The sequence below is a fragment of the Oryctolagus cuniculus genome, chromosome 11, assembly GCF_051225735.1.
Source record: "Oryctolagus cuniculus isolate XC-2025 breed Fujian yellow rabbit chromosome 11, ASM5122573v1, whole genome shotgun sequence".
NCBI classification, from domain to species: Eukaryota; Metazoa; Chordata; class Mammalia; order Lagomorpha; family Leporidae; genus Oryctolagus; species Oryctolagus cuniculus.
In genome coordinates this window covers 34,077,905-34,100,087 of record NC_142877.1, presented here as the reverse complement: position 1 = coordinate 34,100,087, position 22,183 = coordinate 34,077,905, and the positions used below count along the sequence as shown (strand labels likewise).

Sequence of the window (22,183 nt, the reverse complement as noted above, 5' to 3'; positions counted from 1 at the left end):
CGGTGGCAGGGGTCAAAGCATTTGGCCATCTTCCATTGCTTTCCCAAGCACATTAGCAGGCAGCTGGATTTGAAGTAGAGCAACCAGGACTCAAACAAGAACCCTTTCAGGATGACAACATAGCAGGCACTGGCTTAACCTGCTGTGCCACAACTCTGGCCCCCCAAACCCTCAACTTTTTAACCTCCAAGGATATCTTTATCCACCCAACTTCAGTCACTCTTGTCTATGGGCATTTGCCTGACATTGTCATCACCAGCTACTATACTCCTGCTAAAACTCACATGCGAGTATCCCTTCCCTGCCCAATAATTGTTCTATTAGAACTCCAAGTCCAATAGCTACCATCTCAGAGAGTACTGTACTCCAGAGATCCTACTGCCCTTTCACTATCCATCAGAGTGCTCAGGCCTCTTCTTATCTATCCTAAATTCCATCGCCCATCAGACCTTACCACTGCTCTTCACTGCATTGCCTCAGTCTCTTTCCATCATATTCACTTTGCTAATTTTCCAGACACAGTTACAATTGATTCTCTGTCTAGTAAGCTTCTCTGATCATGGAGTCGAACTAGGCAAGAGAAAAACTCAAAGCCACATTGACGTGTCTTCACTTTAAATGTATGACTACAAATCTCAAATGCATATTCAAACACTGTCTATTAATCCTTCTTTATTCTCTTTACTCCTCTACTCTCTAAAATGAATATCATGTGATCATTACACACTTCCAGTCTCTCTCTCCAGTGCCCTTTCCAAATGATAATGCTGTCCCTAACCCAATTCCTCAGAAGTATCAACACATACAGACTTTAGTTTTTCACTTATCTTTCTCTCCCGACCATTCCAGTTAGAATTCTTCCCTTTTATCAAGGTCCTCAGGGATTCCAATAATAGGAAGTCCAATGATTATCTTTTCTTTGTCCCTATCAACCATTTCAACAACATTTCACCCAACTATCCAGTCTTTCCTTCTTGGTGACAGTGATTTCCCATTTGCCTAATTTTCCCTGATCCAGCACTTCTTAACCCTAAATTCTCTGGTTTTATTTAACCTGTGTATGTTCAAATTATCTGTCTTTGTGTATTTTCTCTTCCTAGATGAGTGCATGGGGTCTCAAAGCTTCAAATTCCATCTCTAATACCATTATTCACATCTCCATCCCTAGCTCTCAGATACCCATCTGTTTATTTGATACTTCCACTTCAGTACTTAAGTATATTAAGCTTCAAGGTTTAAAGCAGATCACTTGATTTATTTTCCCTCTGGTCTTTTCCATCTCAGTAAATTTCTCAGCCACAGTACTACATGGTACCTGAAGAGTCTTCCTGGATGCCACTATTCCCCTCGCCATCCATATACAATTCATCTGCCGCAGGTAGGTCTTGCAAAATAAGTTCCCAAGCCTGCTCATTTTCTCTCCAGCAACACCTCTGGCACTTGGGCCTGTGATTATTCTCTTGCACTAATCCAATAGCCTCCTAACTGGATTTTCTACTTCCAACCTTATCTCTGATTCCACACTCCCAATGCATTTTTAACTGAGTGATTTTCTAAAATAAAAATCTGACCATGACTATCACTGTATTAACATTCCTATAAAAACTTTTTAAAAATTCCTTACCAAGGTCCAAAGGAGATCATGTACCCAACTGCTGCCTACCTCTTAGACTTTGTCCATTCTCTCTCCACTGGTTACTGTTACCTGAACATAGCAAGTTCATTTTGAACTTAGGACCATTCCATTTGCTATTCCTTCTGTCTCGGGCATTCTTACCTTAGTTCTTCCTTTTTTTTTTTTTTTTTTTCATTTGAGTCTCAGCTCACTTTTATAGTACAATCTTGGTTTTTTTGTTTTTATTTATTTTGACAGGCAGAGTGGACAGTGAGAGAGAGACAGAGAGAAAGGTCTTCCTTTGCCGTTGGTTCACCCTCCAATGGCCGCCGCCACTGGCGCATTGTGGCTGGCACATCGCGCTGATCCGAAGCTAGGAGCCAGGTGCTTCTCCTGGTCTCCCATGCGGTGCAGGACCCAAGCACTTGGGCCATCCTCCACTGCACTTCCGGGCCACAGCAGAGAGCTGGCCTGGAAGAGGAGCAACTGGGACAGAATCCGGTGCCCCGACGGGGACTAGAACCCAGTGTGCCGGCGCCGCAGGTGGAAGATTAGCCTATTAAGCTGCAGCGCTGGCTACAATCTTGTTTTATCATCAATAAACCATTTGCCCACCTTTATTAGCCTCTATCATATTACCCCATTTGTTTTTATTAATGCTTATCAAACAAGAAATCATTATTTTAAGTTTCTTTTTTATTATCTACACCCTTTCAGAAAAATATTACCCTATAAGATCAGATATGTCTTGTTCATTGTTCTCTTCCATGGGTTTAGAATAGTTCTTGGTACATGGTAGACATTATAAAAATACTTGCTAAATGAATGAATAAACAATAGACAAGTACAAAAAATTTAGAAGACATTAATGCAGTGTAAAACATAAAATTTTTCTAGGTATCACTATTTCATACTAAAATATTAAGATGAAATCTGAAACCCATTTCTTAATTATCAAAATAATTTTAGTTATTCCAACTACACTATAATTTGGCTAAGAGGCAAAACAAAATCTGCTTCCACTTTAGCGTCAGCAGCCTTTGATAATATAATCAGTGAGTCTTAACACTCCAAGCCACGAATAACACCTGGGAATTAATAAACCCTTTGAAGCTAAAAGAAGTTCTTCTTAATAAGTTACATCTAGCATTGAACACAAACACATGGTAAATACATTTTTTTTTTCTCATCTTTCTCTCTTAAACGATTAGAGAATGAATAGACCAAAACAGGATTTTAGCTGCAAGTCCTGCATGAGTGGACAGTTCCAAATAAGGGACAATTTTTCTCCTTTTCCTATTTTCTTTTGTTCCTTCCATACTCATAACATACTTAAAACATTTACCTACTTTGACACTCTACTTTTCATCACGAAGCTGAAATGGAGAGCAGGGCCAGGACTGGAACCCAGCAGCTTGGCTTCTGCACCAAATGCCTCCCCTAGCAGAATGGTTATCCTTGTATTTATTGCTAAGCTATACCCCATTGCATGCATGTATCCTAAGTTGTTTATCATCTACTGCTAGACATATGCTTGTTTCTGGTTTTTGCTATTGGGAATAACACTAATGAGAATATTCATGCACATGTCATTGTGTGGACAAGTTTTCATTCTCTTGGGGTAAAATCTAGGAGTGAAACTGCTGGAGTCATATGGCAAAGATGTTTAATCCCATATATACCTGCCAAACAGTTCCATGTGCATGTGCTTAAAAAGTTTAGTTTTGTTTTCCCAGTATAAAACTTTTAATAGTGAAATGTTCAGACTCTACCCCTAGTCTCCTTTCTCTGCTGTATGAGATGCTAATAGGATCTTCTCCATGTCCATGGAAATTTAGCTCATTAGAGCCATCCCACGACAGGGCTAAGGAGTAGATGCCACATGCAGCACTGTTTTACATGACACACTGAACTAATTAGAGGGAAGCTGCCCTTAACAGAGCCCAATGTGGGTACCACGGACTAGTAAATCTATTGAGAAGGAGCAGTGCATATTCAGCATGGTCTTTTGTATAAGATGTTATGGTTGAATTTTCTCAGGCCATCTTTGTATGCAGGACCCCAGAGACCCTCTTCTCCTTTCAGAGTTTACTCAGAACAACTTCATGAGCCTATCAGGGAGGTTTCCACCAGGACAGCTCACCACAGAGGCTACATTCTAAGTAAGATAAGAAAACTGAGCTCTCAGGGCCAGTGCTGTGTCACAGCAGGTAAAGCTGCTGCCTGTGGCGCCAGCACCCCAAATGGGTCCTGGTTTGTATCCTGGCTACTCCACTTCCAATCCAGCTCTCTGATATGGCCTGGAAAAGCAATAGAAGATGACCCAAGTGCTAGGGCCCCTGCACCCATGTGGAGACCCAAAAGAGGCTCCTGGCTTCGGATTGGCCCAGCTCTGGCCGTTGTGACCATTTAGGGAGTGAATCAGCAGATAGAAGACCTCTCTGCCTCTGCCTCTCTGTAACTGCTTTTCTAATGAATAATTAAAAAAAAAAAAAAAAAAACTGAGCTCCCATCAGGAACTCTCCTGACTAGCATCTCTCCCTATGACTTGGACTGACCCAGGCAGGCAAGAAAGGACAACATCCAGAGTTGTAAGAAAGGTTTTGATTAAATTAGACATCCCGATTTGGGAATAACTATCATCCATAAAGAAATGCATGCACAATTCCTTTCCAGATTCCTTTTTTCTGATTCATGAGTATAGGCAAAGTCAGATATGAATGTAAAATATAACAGGACACATAACTTACAGCCAAATGATCCTGCTTCTCAGCCTCTTAGCTGAAATGATCTATTGCCCTACCTCTTGTATCTGGGCTGGCCTAGGATTTGCCTTGATGATCATAATGTGACGGAAGTGATTGCGTGTGTGTCTGCACTCTCACTCTCAGTGCTTTGCTACTGCCCTTTAAACAAACTGCCTGAAGAAAGGACAGAGAGGCAGGAGAGAGAAATAAGCCAACATAGCTAAGCCCACCCTTGGCCAGCCAGCCCTCAACTTACCCAGTGGTTGGCCAGAGACACAGAAGTGAGCCCAATGGAAAGCAAAAGAAGTTCCCAGTCAAAGCCAGTTCAAATTGCGAAACCACTGAAATGTGAGCCGAAGGAATGGAGCTTGTTTTAGGCCAACATTTTCTCCAGATAGTTTGTCATGCAGCAAAGCCTACTGATAATTGATCCATTCAGGAAATACTGCTAGCTTTTCTCCCATTAGCAGACTGAAGATCCACCCCCCTTACAACTTCTCCTTATCCTCACAGCCTTGACCTTTGAATCGCTTCTCTTGCTCTTGCAACTTTCTCAGTGTTTTCCTTTACCCCTACACTGTCTATTATCCCATCTACCCCAAATCCATCAGTTGAAGCCTTAACCCCCAGTATAATTAGGATTATATTGGAAGACAGGGCCTTTCAAGAGGTGATTCAATTAGAACAAAGCTTTTATAGGGTTTAAATCCAATCTGATTCGTATCCATATAAGAAGAAATTTGGACACTGGAGGAGATACCTAGAATGTGCATTGCTGCAGGAGTAACACCACATGTGTGCACGGGGAGAGGGTAGCCATCTAGCAGCCAGGCAGAGAAGCCTCAGAGAAAATCGCACCTGCCAAGTGCCTGACCTTGTACTTCCAACCTCCAGAACTGACAATGAAAGCCACCCAGGCTATGGTATTTTCCTGAGGCAGCACTAGCTGATTTTCACTGCAGAGAAAATGTGTCCTAAATTTTCCAGTTTTTTACTTCCTAATCACCCTGATAATTTCTTTTGTACTCTTCTTATTAAAAATTTTTAATTATTTGTCAGTTGATGGATCTAAAGGTCCAGCCATGCCTGCTCTCTGTACCAGTTCTCTGCCCTACCCGAAGCTCAAGAGCCAGTTGATATAGTCAGGGCAACAATTTGCACTGGCTGCATCATGCTCCACCTCACTGCCCCTCTCTAGAGGGCCTCCCTTGGGGTCCACTTAACCACCCGACTGGCCCTGGGTCGCTGCACCGACTGGCCCTTCTGCGACACTTTGGCTTTTCACAGCAAGTGTCCCAGGGATGGCTGGTTCACGGAGCAAGTGGGCACTTGAGAAAAGCTCCAGTCATTGGTGAGCATTTACAGAGTGAGCCAGTAGATGGACAGGAGGTCTTGGTCAGTTGGTCGGTTGGTCGGTCTCTTTCTCTCTCTCTCTCTTTCTCTTCTTCCCTCTCCATCCCTCCCTGCCTTTCAAATACATCCTTTTTTAAAAATATATATATATATATATAAAATAATAACACTACCATTGTATCCACTTCTTGCAATGCCTATGTCATAATAAGAGTGCTTTCTCCAGCTACCTGCACGCTCACTGCAAAACCGCGGGCCCCCTGGCCGCATGGTAGGGGTCAGTAGATCACATCTGCACCTTGGTACCCCTCACAGGCCTCAAGACAGGGAAAGGAATGAGGCAGCTGATCTGGGTGGTGGTTGCCAGCCCAGGTCACCGGCTGGATCATCTCCTGGGTGGGTTCATTTAGTTCTCAGTTCTTCGCAAGCTGCCCTTCCCCACCTGAGGACAGCAAAGGCAACATGTCTGCTTCCCCTTCCATTTCAGAAATGTATTTACAACAGATTTTTCAAGTGCAACAGTTTCCACATTTTATTTATATACCTACCTAAAGGAGCTAAATGGAATGGACTTTCTTCACTGTCTTACAGAACAAACAAAGTGAACACTTTCATGGGTGAGTGGATCCATATTTCTCCCTGGAAAAGATTCAGGATGTCCAGCTCAAAATGGGAGAGTGCAGCACCAGTGAGTGAGAGGACAAGCAATCCTGTCTTTAGAAAGAGAAGCTGTTATTGGCCCTTGGGAAATGATGAAGAAAAGCTACTTTAATATCACAACAACTTCAAAAGCAGCAACCTCATGAGTAATATCTGAAAAGCCCAAAGAAACTACATAACATAAGGGGAATAGCTAAAATTTTAAACTATTTTCCTATACTAGACTGCTAGATATTTTCCAGTTTCTTCAAACCTTGAGGGAAAACTGAAACTACAAGAAATAATGCTAATACAACCTTTAAGAAGTTGAATGGAAAAGAAACAAAAGAAGCCTTGAGCATTTGCTAGAGTTGGAAACTGACATTTTGTTTTCAAATGTATCCCACTAGAATTTATGGTTAAGCATCCCTAACCCATTATTTTAAAAGTTGAGAATATTTTATAGTGCATACATTCTTACCGTACATGGATATGCCCATATACCCACCATTCTACATTACTCTAGTAGCTTTTTTGAATATCTTGCCCTTTATCCATCAAGCCATGCACCTTTCATTCTTTTTAAAAATGCATTTCAGAACAAATAAGCTAAAAAATAACCCTCAGTACCCTTCACCTAACCTCTTACACAACTCAGATTTAATCTTCCTCAGCTGAAGGTTGTGACTTTCTAAGAAGAAGGTGAGAGAAGAAAGTAAGTGAGTGTTCCTTATGCACCTAGCGTCAGGACCCAAGCAGAGGTAAAATTTTCTGGCAACGGGTAGAAGTCTTCCTATGAAAACCAGGAAGGACAATATTTCGCAAAATGCTGACCTTAGCAGCTGTTAAGGAAGTTATCTTTCAAAGGTCACGGTGTTGGCCTCATATCCTTTCTTCCTCCTTCCAATCAACTCAGGAAGAAAAACCAGTCGGCCATGGAGAGCAAGAGACACAGTGGCAGATGGCTACCCTGGAAACATAAAGAGTATGAGAAGCACCTGGCAGTCAGTCCTGTTGCAGAATTCTCTCTTCTAAAGAAGACACCCTAAGGTGGCAAAGGTAGACCATTTGGGTAAGAGGAGTGAGGGAGTAAGAAATTCTTCCTTCCCTTGTAACTCTTTCCTCCATGAATCAAGAATGGGAGGCTAATTTTGAGGTTGGGATATGCCTACAACTTTGGAATACCTCTAACATTAATGGATAATGAAAAAGAAATGGAAGGCCAGGGAAGGTCATTCAGAGCCCAAACAAAAGACTTAAAATTTCATACAGGGCTTCCCAGTCCGGTTGACCAGTATGGGAAGAACAGCGAGCCACTGTACAGAAATGTGCCCAAGGAATGAGTGTTGTGTTTATGCTAGAGCATTACCAGGACACAGTTCAAGGGGGCAAGATGGGTACAACAGTGGCAGCAGAGGGGTTTGCTATGGCAGATGGTATTCACAAAAATAGCATTATGACTTTCACACTCTTCTCACTGAGAGCTGGACTCTTAAGCCTCCTCCCCGTGAAACTGGGCAGGTTTCTGATTCGTCTGGAACCAAAATAACATGGAGAGAGTGAGGAGGCATGACTTTCAATGCCAAGTCACAAAGAAAAGCTGCTTTGACTTTCTCAGCTGGAATAATCACAATGGAGCCGACAAAGTCACTGTCCTTGAAGAAGTCCACACTTGTCCATGAAGAGAGGGAGATGCAATTCAGGCACCAGCTGCTCCAGCCTCCTGCTCTTTCAGTTTCAGCTGCCATTCAACTACAATTGTACAAGAGACCCTAGGCCAGAAACACAGAGTCACACCTTCCCAAACTCCTGACCCACAGAAAAGATGACAGGTTAAAGATAACCATTGTTACTTCAAGTCACTACATTTTCAAGTCATTTCTGACACGGTAAATAACCTGAACAGATCGCAACGTCACACTGAATCATGGTGACACTTCTGCAAAATCAGGTCTTTGGCCCTCATGTCAATTGGGTCACTAACATGTGAGTCTCATGAGTATACATGTCAAGTACCCACACTCTTCTAGAATCTTCTCCCAAAATACAGCATATACCTGGGTATCTTTTCCATCACCTGACATGCTTCCTTTCCTCTTTAAAATGTTTCTACATTTTACCCTCCTTCCAAGACACACATTTTTCCTAGAATTCTCCTTTCTGTAGGTTATCAGTGACATCTTAGCTTTAGTCTCAGTTCTTATCTACAAGGCATTCAGTCCAAAAATGGAACCTACAGTGGCCCCTCAAGGGCAGACAGGCTTAGCTCCTCTGGATGACAGTGGTGCCTCATTTCCTTATTGAATAGGGATGCAGAGTTGGCAAAGTCAAGAGCACTGACAGAGTCTCATCTCTGTAGGCAAGTAAAGCTTTTGACCAGAATTTTTCTATAACATTCTGAACTTGTCCAATTCAACACTAGTCAAATGTTGCTTTGGAGCAATTGAAATATGGCTAGTCTAAATTGAGATTTGTTGTAAGTATACAATACACAACAGATTTTAAAAAACATAAAATTGTAATAAGGTTTATATTGATTAAATGTTGAAATGATGATGTGGATATGCTGTGCTAAATAAATTATTGAAATTAATTACACGTGTGGTGTTGGATGTCCCAGCCTCCAGCTTGAGCTGCTTCTTTCGATTATCCTAATGAAGCCACAAGCATACTTAAAGTTTTGATCTTGCTCACATGATGTCTATTGGACAATACTGGTCTTGGACATCAAATGAACATTTGTGCTACCCTGAACGAATTGAAGGTACCTGAGAAAATATCATATATTGTCCATAAAGGTGTGTTAAAATAAAAAAAAAAAACTTTTAGAGTTAAAAGTGAACTATTGGGAAATAAAAGACAGTTAAAAGAGATGAGAATAAAAATAAAAAGTAAAAATGAGTATGGGTACTTGGAAATGTTTGCTGGACCCTGAAATCACTATTCACCATGCCATTAATCTAAGGTCAACTTTACGAGGTAGTTGTTTGACACAGTAATAATATCCCTCTTGGGATGCCTACCATCTCCTATCGTATGTGAGTCTGAGTCCCAGTTATGCTTCAAATTCAGCGTCCTGCTAATGCACACCCATGGAAGCAGCAGTAATGGTTCAAGTAGTTGTGCCCTCCCACTCACATGGGCAGATTCGGATTGAGTTCCTGGTTCCTGGCTTTGGCCAAGCCCAGCCCTGATTATTGCTAGTATCTGGGGAGTGAACTAGCAAGCGGGAGCACTATCTGCTCTCTCTACCGCTCTCTCTCTTTCAAATGAATAAAAATAATAAATAAAAGAAAGCTCTGAAAACTCAGATTTTATTTTTCTAACTCTTATGTATAGGGACTTCACTAGCTGAAAATTACCTAGGAACCTCCCAACACTGCAATCACTTTAGAGGTTGGACTTCTGAAGCACTAGCTTAACTGCCGTCTCAAGAGAAGAAAATGAATCTTATGTGGCTTGTGAAAGTACTTAGCTCACACCAGGAAATGGCCAAAGGAATGAGAAGTGTGACAGCAGAAGTGAGGAAGTGAGATGGCACAGCACGTGATGGAACAGGCTTTTGGTAAAGGAGATGCTCACTGCGTCCTGCTCTGATCTCGCTGGGTCCCTCTGAACGGTGCTGTGTGCGCCATGCCCAGCTTTTGTGAGGTTTGCTTCTAACAAATGGCATCTGCACATTTCATCAGAGGGACACCCTTCAACCCTTGGAATTGCCTCACCTGCAGATGCAGAAGGCTGAAGTGCTTGGAAGTTACATCTCCTTTATCACCTGCCCACATCAGGGAGATGCCGGAACAGAAAGCCCAGCTCCACTGCTCCAAGTGTTAAGACTCTGGAAGCAATTATGTTGCAGAGCTCCCCCATGAGGCAGGCTGAGGCAAGGCACTTTGCTCCACCCATCCCCCAGCTTGGTTTCTTGTCTTCCCTTCTATAACTTATGACTAGGTTCTCCTGGGAGCCCTGCCTTCTTCCTAAACTCTCATCTCACATGCACTTATAGAGAGCTTAACTGAAGATACGGATGCACTGTAAACATTCAAAGCCACAGATTCTTTTTTTTTTTTTTTAACTTTTATTTAATGAATATACGTTTCCAAAGTACGAATAATGGATTACTATGGCTTCCCCCCCATACCGTCCCTCCCACCCACAACCCTCCCCTTTCCCACTCCCTCTCCCCTTCCATTCACATCAAGATTCATTTTTGATTATCTTAATATACAGAAGATCAGCTTAGTATACATTAAGTAAGGATTTCAACAGTTTGCTCCCACACAGAAACATAAAGTGAAAAATAATAGATGATTTTTTTTAATGATGATGAAATCAGATCAGACCTATTGTCATGTTTAATCCCAGTGAGAGTCAAGTTGGGAGTTGATAGTTTCTATTCTTTTCTTTTTTTTTTTTTTTTTTTTACAGAGGATCAGTTTAGTATGCATTAAGTAAAGATTTCAACAGTTTGCACCCCCATAGAAACACAAAGTGAAATATATTATTTGAGTACTCGTTATAGCATTAAATCTCAATGCACAGCACATTAATGACAGAGATCCTACATGAGGAGTAAGTGCACAGTGACTCCTGTTGTTGACTTTACCAATTGACACTCCTGTCTATGGCATCAGTAATCTCCCTATGCTCCAGTCATGAGTTTCCAAGGCTATGGAAGCCCCTTGAGTTCTCCGACTCTTATCTTGTTTAGACAAGGTCATAGTCAAAGTGGAGGTTCTCTCCTCCCTTCAGAGAAAGGTACCTCCTTCTTTGAAGACCTGTTCTTTTCACTGAGATCTCACTCACAGAGATCTTTTGCCAGAGTGTCTTGGCTTTCCATGCCTGAAATACTCTCATGGGCTTTTCAGCCAGATCTGAATGCCTTTAGGGCTGATTCTGAGGCCAGAGTGCTATTTAGGGCATCTGCCATTCTATGAGTCTGCTGAGTATCTCACTTCCCATGTTGGATCACTCTCCCCTTTATTTATTCTATCGGTTACTGTTAGCAGGTACTAGACTTGTTTATGTGCTCCCTTTGACTCTTAGTCCTTTCATTATGATCAATTGCGAACTGAAATTGATCACTTGGACTAGTGAGATGGCATTGGTACATGCCACCTTGATGGGATTAAATTGGAGTCCCCTGGTATGTTTCTAACTCTACCATTTGGGGCAAGTCAGCTTGAGCATGTCCCAAATTATATATCTCTTCCCTCTCTTATTCCTACTCTTATGTTTAACAGGGATCACATTTCAGTTAAATTTCAACACTTAAGAATAACTGTGTATTAATTACAGAATTAAATCAGTCATATTAAGTAGAACAGACAAAAAAACTACTAAGAGGGATAATGTATTAAGTTGTTCATTAACAGTCAGGGCTATGCTGATCAAGTCACCGTTTCCCATAGTGTCCCTTTCACTTCAACAAGTTTCCTTTTTGGTGTTCAGTCAGTTGTCACCGATCAGGGAGAACATATGGTATTTGTCCCTTTGGGACTGGCTTATTTCACTCAGCATGATGTGTTCCAGATTCCTCCATTTTGTTGCAAATGACTGGATTTCGTTGTTTCTTACTGCAGTATAGTATTCTAAAGAGTACATATCCCATAATTTCTTTATCCAGTCTACCGTTGATGTCAAAGCCACAGATTCTGTGATTGCTGTTCTTAGATCATGCGTAAGAGCTTCTGTACCACTCAAGTACGAAATAACCGTAGGACTCAACTCACAGTTTAATGAGAAATGACTTAGTCTGTGCTGCTATAACAGAACAACATAGACTTGGTAAAGAACAGAAGTTTATCTCTTACCAAGATCAAAGTGCTGGCATTTAATTTGTGGGTACCTCCTTACTGTGTCCTCACATGACAGAAACTCAAGAGGCAAGCCAGTTGATGCTGTGCAAAGCCTCTTTTATAATGGCCTAATCTTGTTAACAAAGGAGCAGCCTTCATGGCCTAATCACTTCTTAAAGGCCCCACCTCTTAATACCACTGCACAGGCAACACCTGAACTTTGGAGGGGCCCAGTCAAACCAAAGCACTCAAGAGTATCTTTGTTCCTAAAGAACATTTCAGCAACTCAAGAACATAGGTCTTAGATCTAAAAAAAATTCTAATACCTAATATTTGCATGCCCTCAGGTTTGTGAGAAGTCAAGACAGCACAGGTAGAAAGAAAAGTCAACATTAAAGTTTGGTGACATGCATACTTAACACTAATGTTATAAATTTTGCACATATTCAGCATTTAATAAAAACAATACAAAATCATGCAGAAAAGAACAAAGCGTCCCCAACATTAGGTAGCTTTTTCAAAATATTACCATATCTTCCAATACTTAGAGAGTTGTCAAGAGTAGCTTTCTTTTCATGAAACTCGACAGCAGCCTTTGATTTGACTGCAGCTACTAAATTATTATTAACCAAGAGTCACTCTGTGGCTTGCAATGTAAGAGTATAATAATTCATCCAAAATTGTCATTTTTAAAAAAATTTTAAGAGTTTAATCGACCAACATAGATGAAAAGCTTAGATGAATGTGATACAAATAAGTGAGATCTAAAATACATTTCGTGCCATTACAAGGATCAAAATATGTTCTTGTAGATGTAACTAGCCTTAAAAATCATGTTTACCTTTCTCTGAAGGGAGGAGAGAACTTCCACTTTGACTATGGCCTTGTCTAAATAAGATCAGAGTTTGTGAACTCAAGAGGCTTCCATAGCCTTGGCAGCTCATGACAAGAGCCTCAGGTGATTACTGATGTCATAAATAAAAGTGTCAATTGTTAAATCAACAACAGGAGTAACTGTGCTCCTACTTCCCATGTAGGATCTCTGTCCTTAATGTGTGGTACTATGCTAATTAACAGTAAAACTACTACTCAAACAGTACTCTATACTTTGTGCGTCTGTGTGGGTGCAGTCTGTTGAAATCTTTACTTAATATATACTAAGTTGATCTTCTGCGTATAAAGATAATTGAAAATGAATCTTGCTGAAGAATGGGATGGGAGAGGGAGTGGGAGATGGGATGGTGGCAGGTGGAAGGGAGGTTATGGGGGGGGAAAGCCGCTATAATCCAAAAGTTGTACTTTGGAAATTTATATTTATTAAATAAAAGTTGAAAAAAAAATCATGTTTAGAGGCTGGCCCTGTGGCGTAGTGGGTAAAGCTGCTGCCTACAGTGCTGGCCTCCCATATGGGTGCTGGTTCAAGTCCCAGCTGCTCCACTTCCAATCCAGCTCTCTGCTATGGCCTGGGAAAGCAGTGGAAGATGGCCCAAGCCCTTGGTCGCCTGCACCTGTATGGGAAACCTGGAGGAAGCTCCTGGCTCCTGGCTCCTGGCTTCAGATCAGTGCTGTTCCGGCCATTGCAACCATCTGGTGAGTGAACCAGCAGATGGAAGACCTCTCTCTCTCTCTCTCTCTCTCTCTCTCTCTCTTTTTCTCTGCCTTTGTAACTCTGCCTTTTAGATAAATAAATCCATCTTTTTTTAAAAAAATTTTTTAGAGATAACATATATAGCACTGCTCACTATTAGAATTATGGGGAAAGGAACAGGCATTTCAAGACAAAACCAGAAAAGTTCACATTCCAGGGCTTAGAGTTTCTCATTTTGAGTACAGAAAAACATTACAAAAGAATTATATTCATGTCAATAAAAATATCCTAGTAATTCAAAATATTCAAGTATTGAATGGTGCTTGAGTAGAGGCTAAATGCTCTAATGTTAAATTTATGTATTTATTTACTCATTTTCATTTATTTAACAGGCAGAGAGACAGGGAGAGACAGAGAACTTGCATCCACTCATGCACTTCCCAAATGTCTGCATGCCCAGGACTGGATCAGGCCAAAGTGAGGAGCAAGGACCTCAATTTAGGTTTCCCATGTAGGTGACAGGGACCCAGGACAGGGACCTGCTACTTCCCAGGGTGTATATTAGCAGAAACTAGATTCAGAAATACAGCTGGGACTGAAACCCACATACTCTAATATGGGATGCAGGCCTTCTAAATGGCATCTTAACTGCTGTGCTAAATGCCCCACCCCCATTATTATTTTCAGGAGAGAATGGAAGGAAATATAGAAGATTTATCTTTTGGGGAAGAATGTGATACTGATACAAAGATAATCAGCAACCGTATGACATTCAGGTCACCAAGTCCAATCAGGTCCTACCTGGCATGGGTGAAGAAAAGAACCCAAAATCTTTGTAAATTCAAATGCACAGCATTTATAACACTGAACACAGTGGGATTTCTCCTTTGAATGTAAAATATTTAGCAAGCAACTTCTGAACCCTTTGGGATTTTTTTCTAACTCTGGAATCAAGTGTTTATATTCACTAAGCACATAATTCTTCATAGAAATCATTTATAATACAGCTGATGAAAAATGACCTATTTAAGGATAATACTACTATTATACAGGGAAAGTGGATAGTTCAGAAAAAATTTAATGAAAGAATAAAAAGCAGATGAACTATCTACATTGATTTAAAGTCCCTAGAGGATTATTCAAACCTGCCTCCCCCACACCCCCTTCCCAACTCTGCTTTGCCTACTAAGACATGGTTTATGAGTCATCCTTAGGGAACAGCAAAATATAGTGCACTTGACTAAAAATAGGTAGGAACATTGAATAATAAATCTACTTTCTTGATATTCTCATGTCATCATTAAGCACTGATCACTTGAAGAAGTGTCAGGTTATACGATTCTCCCCTCCCCTCCCAGAAAGGCTGGAATAAAATCAGCCACTGGCATTGTGGGAAAGAAATGAAGTTTCTGACATGACGCACAACACGTAGAAGATAATGTGAAATGCCTAGGGCCCAGAGTTCACCCAGAAGAACAGTACAGTTGGTAGTTCATGTGACACAGTACAACTTTTTTCCACTCCTAAAGCAATTATAAAACTTCTATTTGATTAAGGGGTCAGAAAAGAACAGTCACTCATATTCACCAGGATGCTGGCCCTAGCATCAGTGAGGTCAGAACTGTGGTATAGTGGGTAAAGCTACTACCTAAGACACCACTAGCATCCTATAGCACTGGTTTGAGCCCTGGCTGCCCTACTTCTGATCCAGCTCCCAGGCAGCAAATGATGGGCCCAGCTACTTAGACCCCTACACTCACTTGGGAGACTCAGAAGATGTTCCTGGCTCCGGATTAGCCCAGCTCCAGCCATGTGGCCATGTGGGGGAGTGAACAAGGGGATAGAAGATCTCTCTCTCTCTCTCTGTAACTCTTTTAATAAATAAATAAATCTTTTTTTTATTTTTAAAGCATTGGGAGGTCTCAGTTTATAAGTAAAATGAACTAGCCATATAAAGATATTTCTGGTTCTCATTCTAGAATTTCATGAAAGGTTTAGTAAACGGCATGTTAGAGAAACGTTGGAAAAATTTATTTACATCATCCCCACACATGGGGATGGAGGATTCCAGCTGGTAATCACACAGCTGTGATTTTTCACATGGTTGGAAATTTTCTTAGGCCAGCCCTGCATAACACAGAAAACTTCTCTTTGGAAAGAATCATTGTGAACAATCACTTCAGTAACTCCCGATGCTTACCATACACAGGCCATACCACTGCAGATAGTGACAGAAAACAACGTAAGGTGAAGTGCCCAACTGGAAGCTAACCAATGCTGGGAGATTCTGCTTAAAGCTCAACAGAACCAGGCACATGTCTGTGAATCAGTTGAAAGAGATGTTTATTTCAGTTGGGGCATCAGTGTGAAGGAAGGGATTCCTTTCACAGATGGAAAGCTCTAGAACCCCACAGCTAGTGAATCTTCATCACAGGCCACATACTACTCACCAAGCAGCTCCGAACCGACTGCAGGCGATGTCCCTTCAGCCCAACTCACCACACAGTCCTCTGTAAAGCAAGCAGACACAAACAAGAGAAAATCAAACTAAAGCACTTTCAGAGTTCTCATTCAGACAAGCAGCTCTTTGCACTTCCAAATCAATACCTATGATTTTGTTAAAAAATACATATCAGAAAGATATTCTAAAAAATTAGAGTGACATTAGTTCCACACAACAAATACATACAACCATCAAATCAAAAATATCATTGCTAGACCAGCTTACAAGTATTACACACCCTCTCTTCAATGCTGCTAATCTGCTACTTAAACTATTAAAATAATTAGGCAGCAATTGAACAACAAGAGTATCTAAAATCTTCTTGAAGTAAATATAATTGTCATTCCTGATTAGTAGTAAAATGTCCTTGGCTGAATTCTAATTGGAAGACACCTTTCAAATGACCTTAGATGAACTACAATCAAAATAAACCTTTCAAAGAGTACTGCTGAACAGGAAAGATTTACAACAGAATTGCATCTGCCTACAAAAAGAGTCATTGCTTTTTATGTATGTGTCAGTATTTTCTTTGTTAATAAGGTTTTTTTTTATGTTAAGTCTAGATTTGACATTGAGTTTTGAGTTGGCTGAAAGTTACATTCCAAGATCTCTCTAAGATATAGGGGAAGAAAAAGTTTCAGGTAGTAGCAGAAGTAAAGAAGTCAAATGAAACCACATGAATGTAGGAAGAAACTAGAAGCAGAAAAAGCATCAGTTGAGACCTGGAAAAATGTTATCTGCAGAGGCTGAACTTGTAATTTGTGAAGGTCATCATCTCTGTACGGAGATGGCTACAGCAGAGTGCCTTAATGAGGCCCCAAGTAGGAGAGCGAATTCATCCAGTGTAACAGTATGCTGTGAAAAAGAAAGGAGCACATCTGGCTATGTATAGCAGACATGTCAACAAATTCTCATCTCGTAGTATTAATTTTAAAAAATAAAGTAGCAACATAATATGTGTATGATGATCCCATTGTGTTAAAACAAACCTTACTAATGTATATATCTTACAGTTAACCTAAGAACATTTAGCTATTAATCAAGAAAGACAATTATATTTACTTCCAGAAGATTTTAGATAGTCATGTTGTTCAATTGTTGCTTGGTTATTTTAATAAATTCAGAGGTTGAGCAGCAGATTAGTAACATCCAAGAAAGGGTGTATGGTTCCTGCAGGCTAGGTATAACAGTAATATTTCTGATTTTATGACAGTATGTCTTTTTGCATGTTTATATGCAAAGAACACATCTGGAGAACTATCAAGAAACTTCTCAGCCTGACTGCCATTGGAGAACTGGTATTGACAGAAGGTATTTTAAAAAAAAAGTCAGGAGAAGCATTTAGTTCAGCAGTAAAGGTGCTGGTTGAGATGTCCTTGTCCCATATTTTAGTGTCTGGGTTTGAATTTGGGTTCCTCTCTTCATTCCAGCTTCCTGCTAATGTGCACTCTGGGAGACGGTGACCTACATGGGAAACAGAGACTGAGTCATTGGTTCACGGCTTCATCCCTGGCTCAGCCCCAACCACTGTGGGCTTCTGGGGAGTGAACCAGAGGATGGGAGCTTGTTCTGTGTCTGTCTGTCTTATTTGTCTCTCTGTGTTCCTCTAAAAAATAAATAAGCATGTTTCTTTCCCTGAAAGGACTTCTACTTTAATCTAACATTTAACTACTATGTAATATTTTACCATAAAATATGTTACTCAAAATTGAAAATGGAAGAGGTATTTTACCACATTTAATGATAAAATATTATATAACAGTTAATAAACCAAAATTCACCAAATGGACCATTACTAACCATAATTTAACAAAGGTAAACTCTCTATAGAAACAGTATATTTCAAATGTACAGAATGAGAGAATATACAGCATCAGGTATATTTTGGTGGATATGTACAATGGCCCCGACTCTAAGCATGAACTGCATAAAATTTATACAATCCACAGAACAATTCTAAAATGCATGCACCGTCATGATTGCCATTTTAGACCAGAGAAAACTGTGAAGCTGAATGAATATTCAGGAATCCCATAGAGCTGGCATTCAAACTTGGTACTGGACCCATGTTTAACCCCTCTCAGACTGCCTCCTCCAAGACATTATATTTTCTGTATTACATTTATATTTGAAAGTATCATAAGTATGAAACTGTAAATTCCAGGAGGACAGGGATTGTGTGTGTACTGAAAATCATTATGTATATTCTCAGCCTGTAGCACAGTGCCATGCACTTCGTGGGTAGTGAATAAATCTTTGCTGAGTGGCTTACCTAGAACTGAAATAAGCCTTATACACTTTGGGCACTCCCCAGATGGCCACAACGGCCAGAGCTGTGCCGATCCGAAGCCAGGAGCCAGGAGCTTCTTCCGGGTCTCCCACGTGGGTGCAGAGGCCCAAGGACTTGGGCCATCTTCTACTGGTATCCCAGGCCATAGCAGAGAACTGGATGGGAAGAGGAGCAGCCAGGACTAGAACCGGCGCCCATATGGGATGCCGGCACTTCAGGCCAGGGCTTTACCCTGCTGTGCCACAGTGCCGGCCCCTGGATTTCTTTTTGAGGTGATGAAAATATTCTAAGATTAGACTGTGGTGATGATTGCACAATTCTGTGAATATACTAAAATCCACTGAATTGAATATTTTCAAGTGCATAAATTTTATGATATGTAAATTATAGTTCATTAAAATGGCTTTTTATTAAAAGGCTGCATTTCAATTAGCTTGACAGTGAATGTTTGTCAGCATTTCTTCAAAAATGACAAGACATTTAGACCACTTTCTTCAAGAAAATACAATCCCATCCAGGTGGCATGTACCAATGCCATCTCACTAGTCCAAGTGATCAATTTCTGTTCACAATTGATCACACTGATAGATCTAAGAGTCAAAGGGATCACACAAACAAGACTAGTGTCTGCTAATACTAACTGATAGAATCAAAAAGGGAGAGAATGATCCATCATGGGAAGTGGGATACACAGCAGACTCATAGAATGGCAGATGTCCTAAATAGCACTCTGGCCTCAGAATCAGCCCTTAAGGCATTTGGATATGGCTGAAGAGCCCATGAGAGTATTTTAGGCATGGAAAGCCAAGACACTCTGGGGGGGAAAAAAAAAACCCTAAATGAAAGATCTCTGTAAGTGAAATCCCAGTGGAAAGAATGGGGCCATCAAAGAAGGAGGTACCTTTCTCTGAAGGGAGGAGAGAACTTCCACTTTGACTATGACCCTGTCGGAATAAGATCGAAGTCGGTGAACTCAAAAGGCTTCCATAGCCTTGGCAACTCATGACTAGAGCCTAGGGAGATTACTGATGCCATAAACAGGAGTGCCAAATTGTTAAGTCAACAACAGGAGTCACTGTGTACTTACTTCTCATGTGGGATCTGTCCTTAATGTGTTGTCCAATGTGAAGTAATGCTATAACTATTACTGAAACAGTATTTTACACTTTGTGTTTCTGTATGGGTGCAAACTGATGAAATCTTTACTTAACATATACTAAATCGATCTTCTGTATATAAAGATAATTGAAAATGAATCGATGTGAATGGAATGGGAGAGGGAGCGGGAGATAGGAGGGGTGCGAGTGGGAGGGAAATTATAGGGGGGGAAAGCCACTGTAATCCATAAACTGTACTTTGGAAATTTATATTTACTAAATAAAAAAATTAAAAAATCCATTGTTGAGAATCTCCATGGGATTTTTTTGTGACAGAAAAAACAGAATTATGGTGGGTGTTTTGTACAGCAGTTAAGACACTGGTGGAGAGGTTCATAGTTTATGTAGGAATGGCCTGAATTTAAGTCCCAGCTCCACTCCATATTCCAGCTTCCTGCTAATGCACACACTGGGAGGAAGCAGAAGAGGGCTCGAGTATTTGGTCTGTGCCACCCACATAAGAGACATAAATTGATTTTCTTGTTTCTGACTTGGACCTGGCCTAGGCCCAGCCACTGTAGGCATTTGGAGAGTGAACCAGCATTGAAAGATCTCTCATTGTCAACCTCTCTGTCTTTCTGCCTTTCAAATAAAATAAGTAAACAATATGTAAGTTACTTTTAAAAATAGAAATACACAATTGTGATTTGCCTTTTTACAAACAGCACACATGTGGAGCTGCCACCAAACACTAAGTAAACACCAGCCTTTTACTGCAAATTACTACTAATAATGCTATAATGGTGGAGATACCATCTTATTTCAAAAGAATGAGATACATTACGCAGAGGTGAAGTTTTTCCTTAATGGAGGGAAAAGGAACTACAAATTTTCAAGGGTGATACTGTCAGGCCTGTTTCAATGAATCTATATTCTTTATATTCTTTTTTTTTTTTTCATTTCATTTGAAAGGCAGAGGGAGATCTTTCATCCACTAGTTCACTCCCCAGCCACCTTCAGTAGCCATGCCTGTGCCAGGCTAAAGCCAGGAGGCTGGAATTCAATGTGGTTTGAGTGGCAGGGACCCAAGTACTCCACCTATCATCTACCACCTCTCAGGATGCACATTAGCAGAGCCTAGACTGGAAGTGGAGGAGCTGAGATGTGGGCATCTCAAGTGGTGACTTCAGTTACTGCACCAAATGCCCACCCCCAGGTGAATCCATATTCTAAATGCAAAAGTCAGCACTGAATGCTCTTCCCAAGATAATATTTAGATATTATTTTCAATAAAGAATAACAGGGCAAAATTGAACCACAGCAGAGATTAGTTCACTCTTACCTACTACTGAATGTGGAAATTATTGTTTTGTAAGGTTATAGGGTGTGAGAAGACAGTTATGTCAGTGATTTTGTGCAGTGTAACAAACCATCTCACACCTTTGTGGCTTCAATCAATACCTAGTTATTTTGGTTTGTGCACTGCGGTTTCAAGTTAGCAAGAGCAGAAAGAGGGCAGGCTAGAACATATAAGCATTTCCCATGCACTTGCTGTGCCATAGGTGCAAATGTTCCCTAAGCACTGGGCAAAGCAAGTCACAGGGTAATGCCCACCAGCAAAGGTTGAGAATTCCTCCCACTTCTTGATGGGGCACCATGCACTGCAAATTTCTAGATGCAGAGAGGGGAAGATTTGGGGGGCATTTTTACAACTGACCATAGCATTGTATCCCAAAATGTTCTCACTAATGGTCCGTGGAGAGATGTTTTACAGTTGATTAAGAGTTCAATTTACATGCACCATCTTAAAATACAAGTGTGTTACCATGGTAAATGGAGAGATATTGTACACAGTACATGTACATTGGCAATAAACTACCTTATTTTTCTATTGTCTGCAAGTTTATTACTATAGTTACATCTGTTTAGCTATTTATTATGGTAATATTACCACAGTACCATAGTTTCTACAACTGCTATATTTTCTTTAGAAGCAAATATATTTTAGTGAAGGAGAAGAGGTTTGGGTGAAGGATGCATTTGGTTAAATCCTTAAAAATGACTCATAAAATCCACATTTAGAACCCTGTGGGATAGGACAAAGCTTCAACATGCATACAAATGACCAGCATGTCAGGTGAAAATGCAAACTCTGTGTGAGTACAGGTCTCAGATGGAGCTGGAAGTTTTGAATCTCTAATGAGCTCCCAGGAGATGAGAGCATGCACTGAGCAGCCAGAAATGCATGTGATGTTAAGACCCCTTTCAGAAATCAAGGCCAGAGGGAAGTGATACAAGAATGCACAGCACCCAGACAACACAGAGCGATCAATTCCTGCTTCTTTCTTCTTCACTGTAAATGACTTCCAAACAAGCCCTCAAGTAAACTGTAGGTCGAAAAAGGTAAATGGGTGGGCCAAAAGGACATTCAGTTTGCCTAAACAGTACCATGTCACAATAGTTAAGAGGAATCAAGTCATAGAAACAGTCTCACCATGGTAGTCATGTTTGATAGTTTCACACACGGTATTAATGGGACTCTGTAGTGGGGCTGGC

General features: G+C 40.7%; 1 protein-coding gene across 50 annotated transcripts in view; it reads right to left on the bottom strand.

Annotated features, from left to right (window-relative positions):
- The window catches only part of PLCB4 (phospholipase C beta 4), a 440,816-nt gene that overhangs the window by 248,285 nt on the left and 170,348 nt on the right, over window positions 1-22,183 (bottom strand). For 34 of the 50 annotated variants that reach the window (XM_051846249.3, XM_051846237.3, XM_089307279.1 and 31 more), the window contains one exon: window positions 16,188-16,247. The gene's annotated coding sequence lies outside the window, so the exon portion shown is untranslated. Of the gene's footprint in view, window positions 1-6,263; window positions 6,430-7,188; window positions 7,325-16,187; window positions 16,248-22,183 lie in introns of all 50 variants that reach the window. The other 16 variants (XM_070052074.2, XM_089307288.1, XM_051846247.3 and 13 more) reach the window with 3 other exon arrangements.